The sequence below is a fragment of the Arvicanthis niloticus genome, chromosome 22 (genome assembly GCF_011762505.2).
Source record: "Arvicanthis niloticus isolate mArvNil1 chromosome 22, mArvNil1.pat.X, whole genome shotgun sequence".
Lineage (NCBI taxonomy): Eukaryota > Metazoa > Chordata > Mammalia > Rodentia > Muridae > Arvicanthis > Arvicanthis niloticus.
In genome coordinates, this window is record NC_133429.1 from 39,111,474 (window position 1) to 39,129,554 (window position 18,081).

At 44.3% G+C, this 18,081-nt stretch overlaps 1 protein-coding gene and 1 non-coding gene across 2 annotated transcripts in view; both read right to left on the bottom strand.

Annotated features, from left to right (window-relative positions):
- Window positions 1–1,139: 1,139 nt before the first annotated feature.
- Window positions 1,140–18,081, bottom strand: part of Cpsf6 (cleavage and polyadenylation specific factor 6) — a 58,767-nt gene continuing 41,825 nt past the window's right edge. The window contains exon 11 of the mRNA XM_076920301.1: window positions 1,140–11,812. The gene's annotated coding sequence lies outside the window, so the exon portion shown is untranslated. The remainder of the gene's footprint in view (window positions 11,813–18,081) is intronic.
- Window positions 4,168–4,306, bottom strand: LOC143436538 (small nucleolar RNA SNORA48). The gene has a single exon (XR_013106501.1). It is a non-coding gene; the product is annotated as a small nucleolar RNA SNORA48 (small nucleolar RNA).

The window sequence follows — 18,081 nt, forward strand, 5'->3', positions numbered from 1 at the left end:
TGGTTGCCTCCATCTTACAGAGATCTGCAGCTAAGAGGGTAGCCAACCGCATGGTTGTTTTCTGCTCATGGTGAGCTCATCTCCATAGTAAAGTGATCTCCTATCCCATCAGGCACAAGTCTCTGTGGGGGCCACACATCTTGGAGATTATATGTGGAACATTTACATCTTTTTTCTTAAAAATACACCTTATGTTAGTGTGGATACAGGCAACACTGCTGGTGGCCTAGGCAGGTGGGCCTAAGATAGCACCAGAAACTCAGAAAGGAATTTCATGATGTCAGCTCAAGAAAAGCAGAATCCACGGGCAACTGTAAGAGCAGCTACAGTCCGGGTAAGGTTGCTCTCTAATAACTTCTAGAAAAGGAAGGAGAAGAAACTTAGCCACCATCAGCCTCTCTGATTTGGAAAAGGGACCAGGGAAGGATGGGAGGTATAGGCTTGGTACCTCTCTCAAGGTTCGACTGTCTCCACAAAGGGGAACTTTCCAGTGAATACGCCTGCTTGTAGCACCCGGCTTAGGCTTACCCTGAGGTGTGAGGTGGCACTGCTGGAGCCAAGCTTTGGGTTCAGAGAGCATTTTCATCTCTGCTCACAGGTTTCGAGATTAACAGTTTAACTTGCTTCCTATGATACACAGACATTAGAGTTAGAAGGACAGCTGTCCAAGGGGACCTTCTTTCTTAGAGGGAAGAAAGCAAAACTACCTTCCCAGTAAGCCTGCCAGGTGGCACACTGCACCTTTTATTCAGCACTGGGGAGGCAGAGGCTGTCAAATCTCTGTGAGTTAGAGGGCAGCCTGGTCTATAGAGTGAGTTCCAGAATAGCCAGGGACTACACAGAGAAACCCTGCCCCCAAACAAACAAATTACCATCTGATTTCAGGGTGGGGGAGGTACCAGTCGCTCAATAGTCACACACCTTCCTGTCCTTCTAGGGTTTGGCCTGGTTATACTTACCTTATGAGTCCATATTCCTCAGGAGTAATCCTGAGAGGAGGCCTCAAAAACGTAACCACCTAGGGGTCTTGATCAAGGTCATTTTCTCTGCCAGTTAGAGAATGAAAGCAGGAAGGTTCTTGAGTGTGACAGGCAGCAGCAGGGAAATTCTCAAACTCAGAAAACAGGAGCAGACAGAAATCAGGTAGTCAAGAAAGGCTTTTATTGGGGTTGAGGAAACACTCATATACAGAAAGTACACAGAGGAGAGACCCTCTGTAAAGTCAAAGCCTGAAGCATGGGTCTTTTGACCAAGGCTAACTCACCTAGAGATGAGGGCGGCTGTTACTATCAGTGTATCACACATTTCCTTTGTTAGAGTGTTCACTAACACTCCTCAAAAGAAGCTGACTCTGCAGAGACTAATTAGAATTTCAGTGCTGTGGAGAGTGGGGGTTCCAGGCCCAGAGGCTACTTACCTTTACTTAACTACTTTTAGCACCCCCACCCCTCCTCACACACCCTCACCCCCAGAAGAGCAAGTTCCTTGTTCACCACTGTGTTGGAACTCACAGATAAAAACCTTTGAAATCTATTTACTGGGCAGATCCACTAGCTTCCAGCAGCCCCCAAAACTAAGAATGCAGAGAGCATCAGATAGATTTCTGTTGGGTCGATCATGAGGAATGGAGGATGCCAGCAGCTAGACCCGGTGAGTAGGAGAACCTAGCTGTGATATGCCTGAGATACAAGAGGGGAAGGATGGAAGCAGCTGGATCCCGGGTCCTTCAGGGAGAGGATGGAGCTACAGTTCAGAAAAAAAGAAAACATTCCTTTGAAAGTTCTCTTCTTTAGCATTTACTCTAAGTGGGAATTCCAATTTTTAAAAGGAGAATGCACCGTTCCCTTTCTGTAACTACAAGCGACTAAGCTGGAGAGGGTAAAAGTTAAGAGTTAAAGGAAGTAACAATCGGCAGTTCCACGTTGATGATGAAAAATCCCCTGCAAAGGAAACTTACACTGCCCGACGTCTGGACACTCTTTTAATCATCTCTTTAGCATCATGGTAGGCTTGATTTTTAAAAGGAACTGTTAACCAATCTTTCAAATTTGTTTTACCACCTTGCGTTTCCACCATCAGCCTGTAACAGGTTCTGCAGCATGCCTGAAGTCACATGCTGCGGGTAGCCTGTATCATTCTAGCCATGTTAACAGGACCGCAGTGATGTGTCGTGCTTTGAATGTTCACTTCTGTGGTAATTAATGATGTTGAATGCACGTGCACTTCATATGTTATTTGGCAGTGTCTATAGAAATACTGTCCCTTCGAAGGAACCATTTCTTTTCCTTGTTTTTTTATTATCTTTTTTTAAAAAAAACTTATTGATTCTTGGTAGACTTCAAATCATGCATCCCGGTCCTGTTCATCTCCCTGTCCCCTCAGATCTGCCCTTCACCCTTGCAGCCTTCCCCCACAAAATAAAACCCACAACCAACAGTAACCAACCAACAAACCCAACAAAGCATAGACAATATCTCATCGTGGAAGCTGTAGTGTGTAGTGGATGTGTCCTCCACAGTATAGCCTTCTGTCCACACATCATCACTTGCAAATGTTCATTGTAGTGAGTCCTGGGGCTGGTTCTAGAGCTCTGGCTTCTGTGAGGCCATCAATATTGGCTCTCATCAGGACTCCTGGTTATCATGTTGTTGTGCTTCCTCATGGAGATCCTGCAGCTTTGGGTCAGCAGGATTGACTCTTTTGAGCATGCGTATCAACCACTGACAGATACAGATTTTGGGGTGGGCCAATTCCGAGCCCTGGATCTGGTCCTGAGTGGTAGCTAAGCTGTTCAGCCTGCAGGCTTTTGGGCAAGCTCTTCAACACCATGGCAGCTAAGCCACCCAATGACCCCATTGGCAGGAGGTAGGGTCAGCTCTCATGACCTCTGTGCCAGCTCACCCACACCCAAGCTTTCAGAGCCAGCCCCACTGTGCTGCTCACTCAAGGTTCAAAGTCCACTCTCCCAAGTACTACAGCCTGTCGGGGCTGGGCTAGCTCTTCTCTCCCAACCCTCAGGAATAGCTCACCTGGGTCTTTGCATCAGGGCCAGCTTCACTGTGTTGCCCAAGTGAGGTACAGGGCCCACTCACCCCTTCTCATGACCCAGGGGACAGTTCTCCTGGTTGCCTCAGGTGTCTAGGGATGGAGGGCATCTCCCCTACCCAGCCCCAACCCCACAGGCCACTTCACACCAGAGGAGTGTGGGGGCTAGCTCTCCTTTGATTATGGCCCAGGACCAGATCACCTGAACCCCAGCCCTTGGGGTCAGCTCTACTGTGCTGCTCAGGGGTGCAGGGCCTACTTTCCCAAGTGCTGGGTCCAGAGAGGGGTAGCACCGGCTATCTTGCTGTCATGACCCCAGCGGCAGCTCATTCAACTGCTGTAGATGATGAGGGCAAGGCAGGGCATCACCCCTGCACCCACCCCAGAGGACTGGCGGGGCCAGCTTTCCCAAGCTCTAGCTCTCTGGGCCGGCTTACCTGCACCACATCACCAGGGTCAGCTCTGCTGTGCTGTCCAGGTGAGGAGCAGGGCCTGTTCCCGTGTTGCAGCTGGTAAGGCGCAGGGAAGGGATAGCTTTCCTGAGCTCATGACTCTGCTGTGGGCAGCTTTCCTGACTGCCGGAGGTGGGAAGGTGGGGGCAGGGGAAGGCATCAGCTCTGCACTTGTGTCACCCTATGGCAGACCAGTGGTGGGCTCAGATCTCCCACACTTATCCCCTTGGGGCCGGCTCATCCACACCCCTGCTACCAAGGCCAGCCCTGCTGTGCTGCCTGGGCAAGGCACAGGATTCACTCTCCCAAGTGCTCCTGCCTGTGAGAGACAGGGCCAGCTCTCCGGAATGCTGCATCCAGTGAGAGGTGGGTCCAATTATACACAGCCCCTGGATAGCCATGTGGTCCCTGCAGACTGCCCTGACCAGCGGCATTCCCATGTTCTCTAGTGATACTATGAGAGTGGCACAGACCCTGCTCGCTGCACAGCCACGGACTCAGACATAGCCTTTAGCAGCAGCTTAGCCTGGGACCTCAGCAGGACCCCAGGTGGTGGGGCTGGTCACTCCACAGGCTACTCCTCTCCACCCTTGAGTCTGCATGGCAGCCACAGATCTTTGTCTTCCTCCTCCTCCAGGCCGGGCAGCCTAGATTTAATTTGTTTTTATTTTAATGAGTCCTGGGCAGAAGACAGCTTTGGCTACCAAGCCAGATATCAAGCTAGGATGGACAAAGGACTGCCATCTGCTCTGCCCCTGATTGATATATGAACACCACCAACAAGGTGTCACCCATTGGCCAGGTGGGTTGAGGGGTTATTATTTCTTACTGCTGAATTTTTGAAAGTACTTAAAGAGGTACTTGCATTGTAAGTAAACATTTTCTCTTCTGTTGTGTGGCTTGTCTTTCCTAACATCAGCTGTGGAAGAGTAGCAGGTTTTAATTACCATTAGGTCTAATCTGTAGGTTTCTTTTATGGGCTATATTTACTTTAGTCCAAAGATTATTTTTGCTCTGTTTTCTTTCAATATTTTTATTTAAGTTTCACATTTGAGTTTATGATCTCTTTTGAGTTAATTATGTGGATATATGAATCCAAATCCACCTTTTTCACACATATATACACATAAATAATACCATTTAAGCTCACTAAGTAACCAGAAATAAAACTGTAACCTCAACTGAAATAGCAACTTCGTCTCTATGGTGACTAATTGAAGATGGTTTCCACTCTTCTCTGTAATACTGGGATGAAATTAAGTCAGTTAGAGACATAGTTGAGCTGTGGCTGGCTGTGTTGGAGGTTTTTGTTTGTTTTGTTAACATTGTTCTCCACCTCTTCGATATTGGTTTTATTCGTTTTTTGGTTTTTTTTGGTTTTTGGTTTTTTTTTCCCCAAGACAGGGTTTCTCTGTGTAGCCCTGGCTGTCCTGAACTCACTCTGTAGACCAGGCTGGCCTCGAACTCAGAAATCCGCCTGCCTCTGCCTCCCAAGTGTTGGGATTAAAGGCGTGCGCCACCACTGCCCGGCTTCCTCTTCGATATTGTAAGACATGAGGGATCTTCCTCCGGCAGAGCCTTTGATCTGAGAACTAACAATATCCCAGAGTTCCATCTACCTGTGTTTCAGGCTCGGTCACTTCATTTCAGAACTGTAGGTGAACATACTGCTACTGTAGGGATACAGTACCAGCCTAATGAGTTGTTGGGTGTTGTGTCTTTGTTCTTCAGTTTAGACTTTGCTTCTGTCAGTGGAGGTCTCGACACACGTACTGGCCACCTATCCTTTGGCCTTTGATGGCAGCTTTTCTCTGCCCCATGAAGGATTTTCATGGCACACTGAAATTTGTCACAGAACAGTGACAATTTCATACTATTTTTCACTTTGATAAGGTTTTGTTTATTTATTTATTTTTTTGGTTTTTTTTTTTCGAGACAGGGTTTCTCTGTGTAGCCCTGGCTGGCTGTCCTGGAACTAACTCTGTAGACCAGGCTGGCCTCGAACTCAGAAATCCGCCTGCCTCTGCCTCCCAAGTGCTGGGATTAAAGGCGTGCGCCACCACCGCCCGGCTTATTTTTTTTATTTATTTATTTATTTTTGGTTTTTTTTTGAGACAGGGTTTCAGGTTTTGATGCAATATGTATCCACATAATCTTTTAGATTTCTTCTAATCAATGTTTCTCTCTCTTTCTAAAGTGTATGGAGAAGACTAAAAAGGTTCCAGAGTGTTATACTGATGGAACTTTTCTTTATTATATATTGGCATTTTTACTAGAAAGATGTGGAGCCTGGCATGGTGGCACATACCTTTAGTCCTAGGATTCAGGAGGCAAAGACAGGTAGAGTTCTGTGAGTTTGAGGCCCATATAGTGAGTTCCAGGACAGCCAGGGCTATGTAAAGAGACCCTGTCTCAACCAACCAACCAACCAACCAACCAACCAACCAACCAACCAACCAACCAAACAAACAACGTTGCAGTGATGGACTTTCCCGTTCTATATTTAGAGATTCTCTCTGTTGTAAATCCTTACAGATTTTTGAAGGGAACCAGGACAAGTAAATGCTTTCCTGTATTGTTGGCACACATATGATTTCTCTCCATTGTGAATCTTCTTATGGCATCTAAGGGAACTGTGATAAGGATGTTGTTACATTGTGTATAGGCATACAGTTTCTTCTTTGATGTATCTGAATTCTTTTATGTATCTAAGCAGAACTCTGTGTCCTAAAGGGTTCCTAGGTGTCTTACATTCCTTGACTTTTCTGCAAATCCTCACATTGACCATTGGGAAGAGCTGAAGGCGCTCCCATCCTTCTGTATATGGAGTCTCTGCTTACCCCTCACACTCATGTAGTTTGCATTCTGTCTGAACTGCAATAATTGTGTTTTTTTTCCTTGAATTTTAATAGATATCTTCAGTGTTTGAGTCTTCCTTGTTCTTTTCTTACTGTTCTTGTCTTTGTTTTTTTTGGGGGGGGGAGCAGGAGGGGAGTAGCAGCCAGGTTCCTGGCATCACTCTCCTGTAACATTTCTTCTGAGAGGACCCTGCAAAGCCCATTCTTCTAGAATGAAGTTCATACCACCTTTACAATAGTCACAATCACCTTCCAGTTACCACTGTATACTCCTTAATGTACACTTCCTTTGTTTTATGTGTATGGGTGCTCTGCCTGCATGTGCATCTGTGTACCACACGCATTCCTGATGCTTATGGAGGTCAGAGGAGACCAAAGAGGATGTTGAATCCCCTAGAACTGGAGGTACAGATGTTTGTGAGCTGCCTTGTAGATGCTGGGAATCAAACCCAGGTCCTTTGAAAGAACAGCCAATGCTTTTAACCACTGAGCCATTTCTCTAGTCCAGTGCACACATCCTTAATTCTCCAATTTAAAGGCACTGGCTGGCTAAGTGGATTACAAAACAAGGCTCGAGTCTCCTGTTATCCTCACAAGTGCTCCTGAGCTCAGAGACGAGACTGAGAGACAGAAATACCCAGGCTGCTCCTGTCAGTCAAGTCAACTGGGGGATTTTTTTTTTTTTTTTTAAACTTTCCTGCCCTGTTCCCTTTGCCTTCAGAAAGTTCTGTGAACTTACAGGAATGACCACATGCCTCAAGAGGGGCTCCCTCTCAACTTCTCTACTTCTAATGTCGTTGCCTATCACCCTTGAGTAAGTAGCTCTTAATCAAACAAACACAGTGAATGTTTGGACATAGACTTTCTCTGCAGCTAAATGTCTCTACCACTAAATGGCCATTAAATTTCAATGAAAAATAGGTCAACTTCTCTTTACCCCAATGTACAATGGGCTATTCCTTCTGTTTCCGTACTGAGCACAGCTGTGGCCTCTTCCTTCCCCCAAAGCACTCCTTAACTCTCTATATATGGTTTCTGTATTTTCTTTGTTGTTCTGCTTTTTAGATAGCGTCTCAAGTAGCTGGCCTTGAATTGCCTATGAAGCCCAGGCTGGCCTCAAACTCTACAGCCGCCTTGTCTGGAGCTCCAAAGTCCTAGGGTTACAAGTGTGTTTCACTATGCTTAGCTTTTGTTTCTTTTTTTCTCCTTCCGTGTGTGTGTGTGTGTGTGTGTGTGTGTGTGTGTGTGTGTGTGTGTGTCTATGGAAGCCAGATGTCGACATTAGGTGTTTCCTTTAATTATTTTCTTTTCTCCTTCTTCTTCTTTTAGTCTAGACCTCACTGATTTTGCTAGCTTGGCTCACCGGTGAGCTGAGCTGCAGGAATCCACCTGGTTTTGCCTCTCTAGCATGGTGATCATAGGTTTGCATTACCCCGCCTAGCTTTTTATGTGGGCACTGGGCATTGAACTCAGATTCTCATGCTTGGGTGGCAAGCACTTTCCCAATGAAGCCACCTTCTCAGCTTCTCTTCTCTTTAGTTTCCTTTTGGTCAAGCTTTGGATTGTTTTATTTATTTATTCCACTATTGCAACAACTTGATGGGATTTCTGGATGTAACACTGAGAGCCTGGTGAAGAGAGGGTCCTTCCAGATGCTATGGGGAAAGCACAAGATTGGTATGGAAGGATTTGCCTTTGTCATCTCCTCTGGGGCTGAAAGGGAACCTCAATTTTCAGTGGTCAGTCCTAGGTTACCATGTTGATGCATGACAGAGCAACAACACAATCAGCATCCTGGCAACAGAGAAAACAAGCAGAAAATCTGTTCCATATTCTTGAGCAACTGTTGTGTCTCCGTGGCAAAAGGACCATTTACTGGCCTTTCCTAAGGATTAGGCTAACAAAAAAGTAGCAATGGCTATGGTAAATGCATCAGTTTTGGAGTTGTCTGGAATGCAGCTTCAAGATGAAGCAGGCGCCAAGGGGACTGACACCCTATATAAATAAGCATCCTTGGAGGCACAGACTCTCAAAGGAAGAGGAGTCTGCAGAAGAAGGAGCATGATTTTCTAATAATTAATTACGGTCAGTAAGAGCCTTAATTAGTCAAACACATCTGCGCATCAGAGGAGGAAAGTAAGAGAGGGTACCATTCCAGATATAAAAATCTGAAACCCTCAAGTTCCCAACATCATCTTACCATGAACAGGTCATCCACAGCTGAATTAGCACCTTTAGAAATCACAGTTCCTGTGCGTGATACAAATTTGGCTTCAGGTGCCTTGCTGATATGATATGTACCTAAGCAATCTCTTCATTCACTGGCTTCTTTCTGTCTTTCAGTGATGTAAGGACATCAATTCTCGATCTGGAACTTTCCAGCCCCCAGAGACCATGAAAATATATTTAAAAGATGAGGCATCGCTAATTTGTATTACTTTAGTCAGTTATTTATATTCTATAAAGCTTATCTCTCCGGTGTGAGGGTATCACTGCCTACTTCATGGCTTCACTGAAATTACACTTTGAAGACTATGAGACATTTTCAACAACTTGTAAATGACCCATGACCAAGGCTATAGAACTAGCCAGTGAAGTCTGAAAAACTCACTCCTGTCTACATTCCTGAAGACAACGACTCGCAATCCCCAAGTATGTATCAATAGTCAGTATTTCCCATGGAGGTACAAAGCTCCGTGGCTGCTTCCTCCATATAGACTGAATGGTGGCAGTTCCAGGCTCCTGCAGGCCCAGGGCAGGCAGCCGGAGCTGCTGTGACTTCACGATTATTGCAACACTCAAACACTCATGTTGTGTCTAGAAGACAGTGTTTCCCTCCCACTCGAGATTTTATATCTTTCTGATCCTTCCTCCTCAGTGTTCCCACAGGCCAAAAGGGCTGAACACTCGACATTTAAGTTACCCTCAGCACCTGGAGCCACCATGAGTTTCTCCATTCACAGACATTTGCTACAAAAGAAGCTAAGAATAGCATTTGTCCCAGGCCACAGGTCCACAGACATTTTTTGAAGGTAGGTGTGTGTATGTGTGCACACACACAGGTGCGTGCACTTGTTCACGTGCATGCAATGTCTGTGGAGGTAGAAGAGTGTTGGATCCCCTAGAGCTGTGGTTACAAAAGACATAAGCTGTCCAATGTTGTCCTTTGAAAGACCAACATATGTTTGTAACTGCTGAGTTATCTCTTCAGTTCCCCAGGGGTGTTTTGTTTTGGAGACGGGGTCTCTCTGTGTAGCCCAGGCTGTCCTGGAATTCACTGTGTAGACCAGGCTGGCCTCATAGATTTGCCTGTCTTTGCCTCCCCAAGTGCAGAGATTAAAGGTGTGGGTCACTACCATGCAGCTTATTTATTTGTCTTCAAAATTTTTGCTGGATCATGTGGTGTGATGGCTAATCTCAGATATCAACATGACATACTTGGTAAGAGGGAACTTCATCTGAAGAACCTTCTCCCTCAGATAGGCCTGGAGGAGTTTCCCTGGGACATTTCTTGATTGCTAATGTTGACTGCCCCTTTGGATTCAGAGACTCCATCTTGTACACTGTCTCCACTTTGTACTAAGTCAAATTCTAAGAACAGCTGAATTCCCAGAAACGGCTTCTGGCCCCAGGTGCCCCATAGGAACTTACACGACACTATCTTACCCTATGCTTTGCTGGTCAGCACCCAGGCAGGACTGAAACCATGCAGCTGTTTCTCTATCCAGGCCAAGTCATCAGGAAAGCCACCTAAGTACCTGACAGGTAGTGACCCACTTAAGACGTCAGACGTGAAAAAAGGTTAGAAACATACAACATGCACACACCTGATTGGTTGTTCCTGCCCTACCTAAATTATGGTTTGGGGTTTTTTTTTGTTTGTTTTTTGTTTTAAAAGTTGTTCTGTGTCATTCTCCCCTGACCCCCCTCATCCCCACATTACAATGGTTTTGATCCCAAACCCAACTGTTTCCCTGATATATCAGTTTCTGAATAAAAACATTTTTGTTGGCTTGAACTTGGTTTTCATGGTGGATTATTTCCCAAATTCTTGGACCCTAACACTAACTGATGTACAGCTCACTGTGACAGAGCATGCCTAGGGAGGGAAGTAGGCCCGTGCTATGTAAGAAGGGTAACTAAACCAGGTGGTGGTACAAGCCTTTAGTCCCAGCACTTGGGAGGCTGACACAGGCGGATCTCTGTGCGTTCAAAGCCAGCCTGGTCTACAGAGAGAGTTCCAGGACAGCCAACCAGCCCCAAAGGAGCTGAAACTGAGGCAGGAAGCAAGCCTTTGGGCAGTTTTCTTTTGTTTTCCTGCCTCTGCTCCTACTTGAGTTCCTGCCCTGACTTCCCTCCAGAGTGGAGTGTTACCTAGAAGTGTGAGCCAAATAAACCTTTCTTTCCCTCGGGTTTTTTTTTTTTTTTTTTTTTTTTTTTAACATGGCATTTATCAAAGTAACAGAAAGCAGACTAGAACATATATCGACACTACACTAAGATTGGCTGCATGTTCAGAGCAGGGAAATGAGGCTGTGTAAAGGTACTTCCTGCCAAGGCTGATGACCTGGTTTGTCACTGGAACCCACAGTGTAAGGAAGGAAAGCTAAGTGATTCCCTTAACTTGTCCATTGATATCTACATGTACAGTTGTGGCATATGTGCTCCTGAGTAGACATATACATACATGCTTGTGTACTGAGCACACACACACACACACACACACACACACACACACATCACATGCACACATTAAAGAAGGAAGGAGGCTGGAGAGAGGCTCAGAAGAGCACTTGTTTCTTTGCAGAGGACTCAGGTTCAGTTCCCAGCACCCACATGGTGGTTCATACTCCAGTTCCTGACCTCTTCTGACCTCCATGGGCACCGGGCACGCACATGATACACACAGACACATGCAGGCAAAGCACTCATACATTTAATTTATTGTAATCTAAAAGCCAGACTGGTTGTATGTGTATACAGTGGTATTTGGGCATGATTCCCATATGGATACCAACATTCATGGATATTGAAGTCTCTTAAAGGACTTTTAGTATTTTATGTGTTGATAGAGCAGTAAGAATGCTGCTTCTGTTTATCTAGGTCTCCCAAAGTAGCTTTAATTTCTTAATAATATTTTTTCAGGTATATTCTTGGCTGGCAGTACTTTGAATATTTCATATCATTGTTTTCTTGTATACAAAGTTTCTGCTGAGAAATTTCATCCTCTCATGAGACCTCTCTTGTATATGTTTTCTCGTGATACTCTCTATGGTCTGGCAGTCTGATTCTGGTTTATTTCTGTGAAGTTATTGGAGCTCCTTTCATCTGCATGTCCATTTCTCTCTGATCTTCAAGTAGGCTCTCTGCTCCTTCTCAGCCTGCATGTCCAGCAATGTGCCTGTTGTTCAGCTCCTTGGTGCCATAGACTTTCCTCATTGTTTGTTCTCCTCTGCCCTGGTAAATTCAAAAATTGTTGCCTGTTAGTTTTCCTGATTCTTTTTGTTTTGTTTTGTTTTGTTTTTTGGAGGCAGGGTCTCATTATGTATGTATCCCTAGCTGGCCCAGAATTAACTATGGACCAGACTGGCCTTGAACTCATAGAGATTCACTTGCTTCTGTCTCCGGAGTGCTGGGATTTAAGTGTGGACCACCATGACTGGCAGGTTCACTGAATCTTTATTTTACCTTGTTATGATTTGGATGAGTGTCCACCAAAAGTGCATATGTTAAAGATGTGGTTCCCAGGTGTGGTGCTACTGAGAGATGGGAGAAATTGAAAAGAGATGCCTTATGGGAAGTTCTTAAGTTCTCCTTAGCCTGTAAAGGGAGTATCAGATTTCATTTGGTCCTCTCTCTGCTGCCTGGCTTGTGTAAATGGTTTACTTCAACATGTGCTGCTGGGAGCTTAGCCCAGGCTAGGTCCTCTCTGAAGCAGCCTAGGGGGAAGAGCATTGGTGGGGACAAGACTTGGTCTTGCAAATGTAAAAGTTGCTTTCTATAATAGCATATGCCCACCTTGACTTTAAGTTCCTCTGAGGCCAGAAGCTGCAGGCTTCTGGATCTATCCACACTTGCTGCTAACAGCAGGGTGATTAGGTAAATGATTCATTGCCAGGCAGAAAAAACCCTTCACTGCCCTGGCTGATTAACTCTTTGTGAACCAGAGAGGAAAGAAAGGAAAAGAATTAAGATGCTCCTTACAGGTAAATATGCACAGACACATATACATTCACATACACTTACATTTTCATTCACGTTCTCATTTACACATTAACACATTCACATTCTTGTTGGGCCCAACCACCTGTCTCATACTCTCCACGACTATTCATGCATGCTTACATACCCACATGTACCTATACACACACATACAGACAAACAGACATCTACACATGGATGGCTAGATGGGGCAGAGACACCCAACCCAAACCATCTAACCAACAACTTTACTTCTTTTAGCTGGCCTTCTTATACCTTCTTAGACAAACAGTTCCTTAGAAAATTACCTCAGAGATAAAATGGGAGTTGCAGAAGGATGTTGACATTAACTTCAAAGCAGTGTTTCAGTCTAATATGTTCATTACAAGTTCAAAGCAACAGCTTTTAAGTGGCCTTGTCTTATCATAGTGCACACCTGTGGCTTTATCCTTGGACCTAAATGTTGTTCCTTGAACATAAATTTGGCCCAAGTCTATTTCTTCTCTTTTTAGTGAGGAGTGGGCACACTCTATTCTTGATTCTGATGTTGGTACATCTTCCTAGCAAAGCAAATCAGACCATCTCTTAAAACTTTCTTCCTAAAATTATTTGAAAATGGGAATTTCTATAGAATCATTAATTCATTTAAACAGCATTAATTCATGAAAGGCATCTTTATGTTGACATGCAGGAAATCTGATCAATAGGGTGGGCTACTGCCCTGGAATTATTATATTAATTTAATAATGACAGGAAAGGCATATCAGCTGCAAGCAGCAATCCTGGGATGAAGTCTCTTTGGATTCTGCCATCAAGCTCACTCTTTGCAGATCATGCAAAAATGGTGGCCACCTCCAGAAAGGCCACCTGCTAGCCTTAGCCTATCCTAGATGGCTCCCAACAATGTGCACCCTACCATGACCATTCAGTATCAATGCCAGAGATCCAAAGCCATAGGACTGTCTAACCTTGAGTGGGAACCTCGTAAGCTGTAAGCCAATTAAAAGAAATGCCCATATTTTGTTATAGTTATGCAAAGCTAATACATACCTCTTCAAATCTGGCACTCAATCCCTAAGTAAGATTTTCAATACAGAAATATATTCTCCAGTTCCATAACTGCTTTGCTCTCTGTTACAGTTTATCTCTTTGTTGACATTTTCAGTTCCTTCTTATGGAAATCCATATATGGATTTCCTGATTTTTCTTAGTTGTCTGTACTTTTAAATTTGAAAAGCATCCTTGTGGTAATTTTGAATTCTTCAAGTTGTCTTCTAGAAACTGGTATGTGTGTGATGGTTTAAATATACTTAGCCCAGGGAGTGGCACTATTAGGTGTGGCCTTGGTGGAAGAAGTGTGTCATTGTGGGGGTGGGCAATGAGACTCTCCTCCTAAACCTGTGGGAACCAGTGTTATAGTGGCCTTCAGATAAAGGCCTCTCAGCTCCTCCTACATCATGGCTGCCTGGATGCTGCCATGCTCCTGCCTTGATGGACTGAACCTCTGAATCTACTAAGCCAGCCCCAATGAAATGTTGTCCTTATAAGACTTGCCTTGGTCATGGTGTTTGTTCACAGCAGTAAAACCCTAAAATAGAAGTTGTTACCAGAAGTGGGGTATTGCTGTGTAGGCCTGAGCGTGCTTTTGTTTGGAGGAATGTAGATTTTGGAACTTTGTAAAGCAGCAGAATGCTTTAAGTAGGACTTAATGGGCCATACTAGTAGAAGCCTGGTAGATAGTGTTCCTGAGTGTGGAGATCTAACTCAAGAGGTTTCAGAGGACAAGACTTTTAGTATGTGGTCTAGAGACTGTTTTTGTGGTATTTTGGTGAAGAATGTGGCTGCTTTTTGTCATCATCTGAAGAGTCTGCCTGAGGCTAAGGTGAAGAGATTTAGATTAATTGCTTTGACAAAGAAGTCTCAAAACAGCCTGGCATAAATTCAGTTGTGTGGTTACTAAAGTTCACTCTTATGAAGGGCTTTTTAATGAAAAGTAGCAAGCATAAAAAAATACAAAATGTATGGTTCAAAGAGTAAAAGGGCACCAGGAAGTGCAATGGAGCTAAGTCCTGTGTTCAAGGAAATAGATCAAGGGAGTGGTAACTTTGGGGCAAGATACCAACCAGCTAAGTTTAAGTCCAGAGCAAGTTCTAACAAAGTCCAGGCATGGAGGACCACACTTTTAATCTCAGCACGTAGGAGACAGGCATGCAGATCTCTGAGTTCAAAGTCAATCTACAGAGCAAGTTCCAGGACAGCCAAGCTTAGGCAGTGATAGATTTAGAAAACAGAAGGCTGGTGATAATATAATAGAACAAGGGGGCATGTTCCAGTAAGCAGCAGAACTCAGCAGCTTTGGCCATGTGGCTCTGGTTTTAGAGTCAAAAACAGTAGGGACTGCTGGGACAACTGATGCTGGTTAGCTGAAGCTAAGAAATTAGCAGTGATTAAGAAGAGACCAGTGTCACTGAGGTGAAATCTGGAAAGTATTATCTGAGAGAACAAAGAAGCTGTGTTCCAGAGATAGCCAACATTGTACCTTGTGCTGCAGCAGCACCTAGTAATGTGTAAGAGTCACCCAGGTGGTACTGGTTTTGAAGGTATGAAGGGGTCATGGAGAGCAGCTGAGGCTTAGCACTGTGAGAGGGCAGGGAGGTCACTGGTAAAGGTACAGCCTCAGTTGCAGTTGACGGCCCAGAACTGAAGGGGTCATGCAAAGAAACTGAGGCTTGGCACCATAAAGAGAGCCTATGAGAGGTTATTGGTGAAGCCTGGTTGCAGCAGAAGACTCCATTGAATAAAGAGATGCCAGTATCATGGTATGATCACCAAGAACAGCACCAGCAGTGGAGTGGAGTCAACCAGAGCCTGGAGTGCTACAAAGTACAGTACCGGAGAACAGCCTCAAGCTCTTTGAAGGAGGCCAGAAGATCCTGTGTGGATCCCAGACACTGGAATCAGAAGCTGTAAAGTGGAAGTTGCCTTGAAGGCTCCAAGATGTTAGCAATATCAGAGCTGTGGGACACCTGCCGAGGAAAGCTGTTAACAGGGAGTGGAACCAGCCCAAGAGAATTAAGTTTGTTACAGCTGAATGACAGATCTGCCAACAGCAGTCAATAAACATGAAAGAAGTTGGAGATCTGAAGTGCACTTTGACACTGGACACAGAGATGTGGAGTCTGGAGTTTGCCCAGCTGGTTTTCTGTCCAGTGTTTTTTGACTTTATACTGGATTACAGTTAAAAGACTGTGTGAATCTCTGAAGATACTTTGAACTTTGGACTTTTAACATTGTTGAGAGTGCTATAAACTATGGGGACTTTTGAAGTTGGATTAAATGTATTCTACATTAGCTACAGCTAGGTATGGCCCCCATAGACTCATGTGTTTCAGCAAGCCTATGGGGACCAGATGTGGTGGTTTGAATATGCTTGGCCCAGGGAATGGCATTATTAGGTGTGGCCTTGTTGGAGTTAGTGTCACTGTGGATGTGGGCTTTGAGACTCTCCTCCTAGCTGCCTGGAAGCCAGTCTTCTAGCGGCCTTCAGACAAAGATGTAGAACTCTCAGCTTCTCCTGCACCATACCTGGCTGGACACTCCCATGCTCCTGCCTAGATTATGGACTAAACCTCTGAACCTGTAAGCCTGCCCCAATTAAATGTTTTTCCTAAGAGTTGCCTTAGTCATGGTGTCTGTTCACAGCAGTAAAACTCTAAGAGTATGCATACATGTGTGCACTCCACCTCATCTTTCACTGAACTCAGTATTCACTGATTATCTAGAATGGCAGGCCAGAAAGCTCTGCCCTTTCTCCCCAACTCTGTGCTAGAGTTATAAACATGAGCAACCACACCACACCAAACCGCACTGCACCACACCACCACCCATTGTCAATTTTTTTTTAATGCTAGTGCTGGGGCTTGAACTCAGGTCTTTATGCTTGTATGACTATCATCTTTACCAACTAAGGCATCTTCCACACCCATTGTTTAAATGAGTGTCTTACCTTTCTATTCTAATATTGTATCCTGACAAAAACAATCTAAGAGACAAAGGGTTTATTTTTGGCTCACCACTCACTGTTCATTGTAGAGGACAAAAGACAGCAGGAGTCTAATGCTCATCACATTGCATCCAATCAGAAGGCATAGAGATGAATGACAATGCTCAGCTACCTTCCTTTTTATGCCATAACCCATGGAATTGTGCTACCCTCTTTGGAAAGTCTTCCTTCCTTAGCTAATCTAACCTCAACTAACCTAATCAAGATAATCCCTCAAAGGCATATATATCCAGAGTCTTATCTCCAAGTCCTCTCTCAGACTGACAATTGAGATTAATCATCACAGGTCATGTCTCCACTTTTGTCTTAAAAGTCAACCATCTTTCCCAGACTTTAGGGTCTAGTCTTATATTGGAAACTTCCCATAGCCTTACTAGAGAATTCAGGTGTTTCAAAAACGTTTTCTGGGAAGGTGACCTCTTTGGCTTGTGCGTGTCCTTTAAACATTGAAATTTGTTAAGATTTCAATTCAGGCTGCTTTACGCTACGGCAATCACAGCACCAGAGCAGCACCTAGTGTCTGCATGTGGTACTACTGACTTGGGTATATTTTCCTTTCATAACTATGTTAGTGCTTGGATTCAAACTAACATTTGGAAAGAAAAAAAAAAAAAAAAAAAAAAAAAAAAAAAAAACGGAAGGAAGGAAGGAAAGAAACAAAGAGACTCTCCCGGGAAAGAAATAGTCTGCCACAGAAAGATTATGGTCAGGTACAAAGGAATAAGATTCATCAGCGTTAGCTCAAGGAGAGCACTTCCCAGGAGTATGCTTCAGGAGAGGCTGATGATGAACAGGATGCATGTTTATGTTTCACTGTCCTGTCCCAAGAAAATGGATGCTGGTTCTTTTTGAGGCATCACCTGGGACCTGAAGCTTAGATTTACTTGCTGCTGGCCTAAACTTACTATTCCTTAGCTGCACTTGTTCTGACCCTTTGTCTAACACCGTAATTTTTCTCTACCCAGTGCTATGTTAAGAATAACATCAGGGCTGCTCTGAAAGAAAGACAGCATCACAATCCCATTCCTAAGAAATAGATGCCTTGATTTGATTTGAAATAAAAAATTCAAAGCAAGGGTAACTTTTAAATCATTTTTCAACTTACATTACCTTTCTTCACTTTTAAATTCTCTAAGCAAAGGATTGTTTTAAAGTAGTGTTTTTTGTCATGTTTTGGGAAAAATATCTAAGATGATTTTTTTTCTAGGCATAATAGCTTAAATTGTCTAGAATATATTTTATATAATAGGTTATGGTACTGTGTGTGTGACAGAGAGAGAGAGAGAGAGAGAGAGAGAGAGAGAGAGAGAGACAGAGACAGAGACAGAGACAGAGACAGAGACAGAGACAGAGACAGAGACAGAGACAGACAGACACAGACTTATTTACAGCCCAAGCAGGAGACTAGAGGATGAGAGCTACCTGTTTTGTCAGCCACATCAGAGCACATATGTTGTCTTGG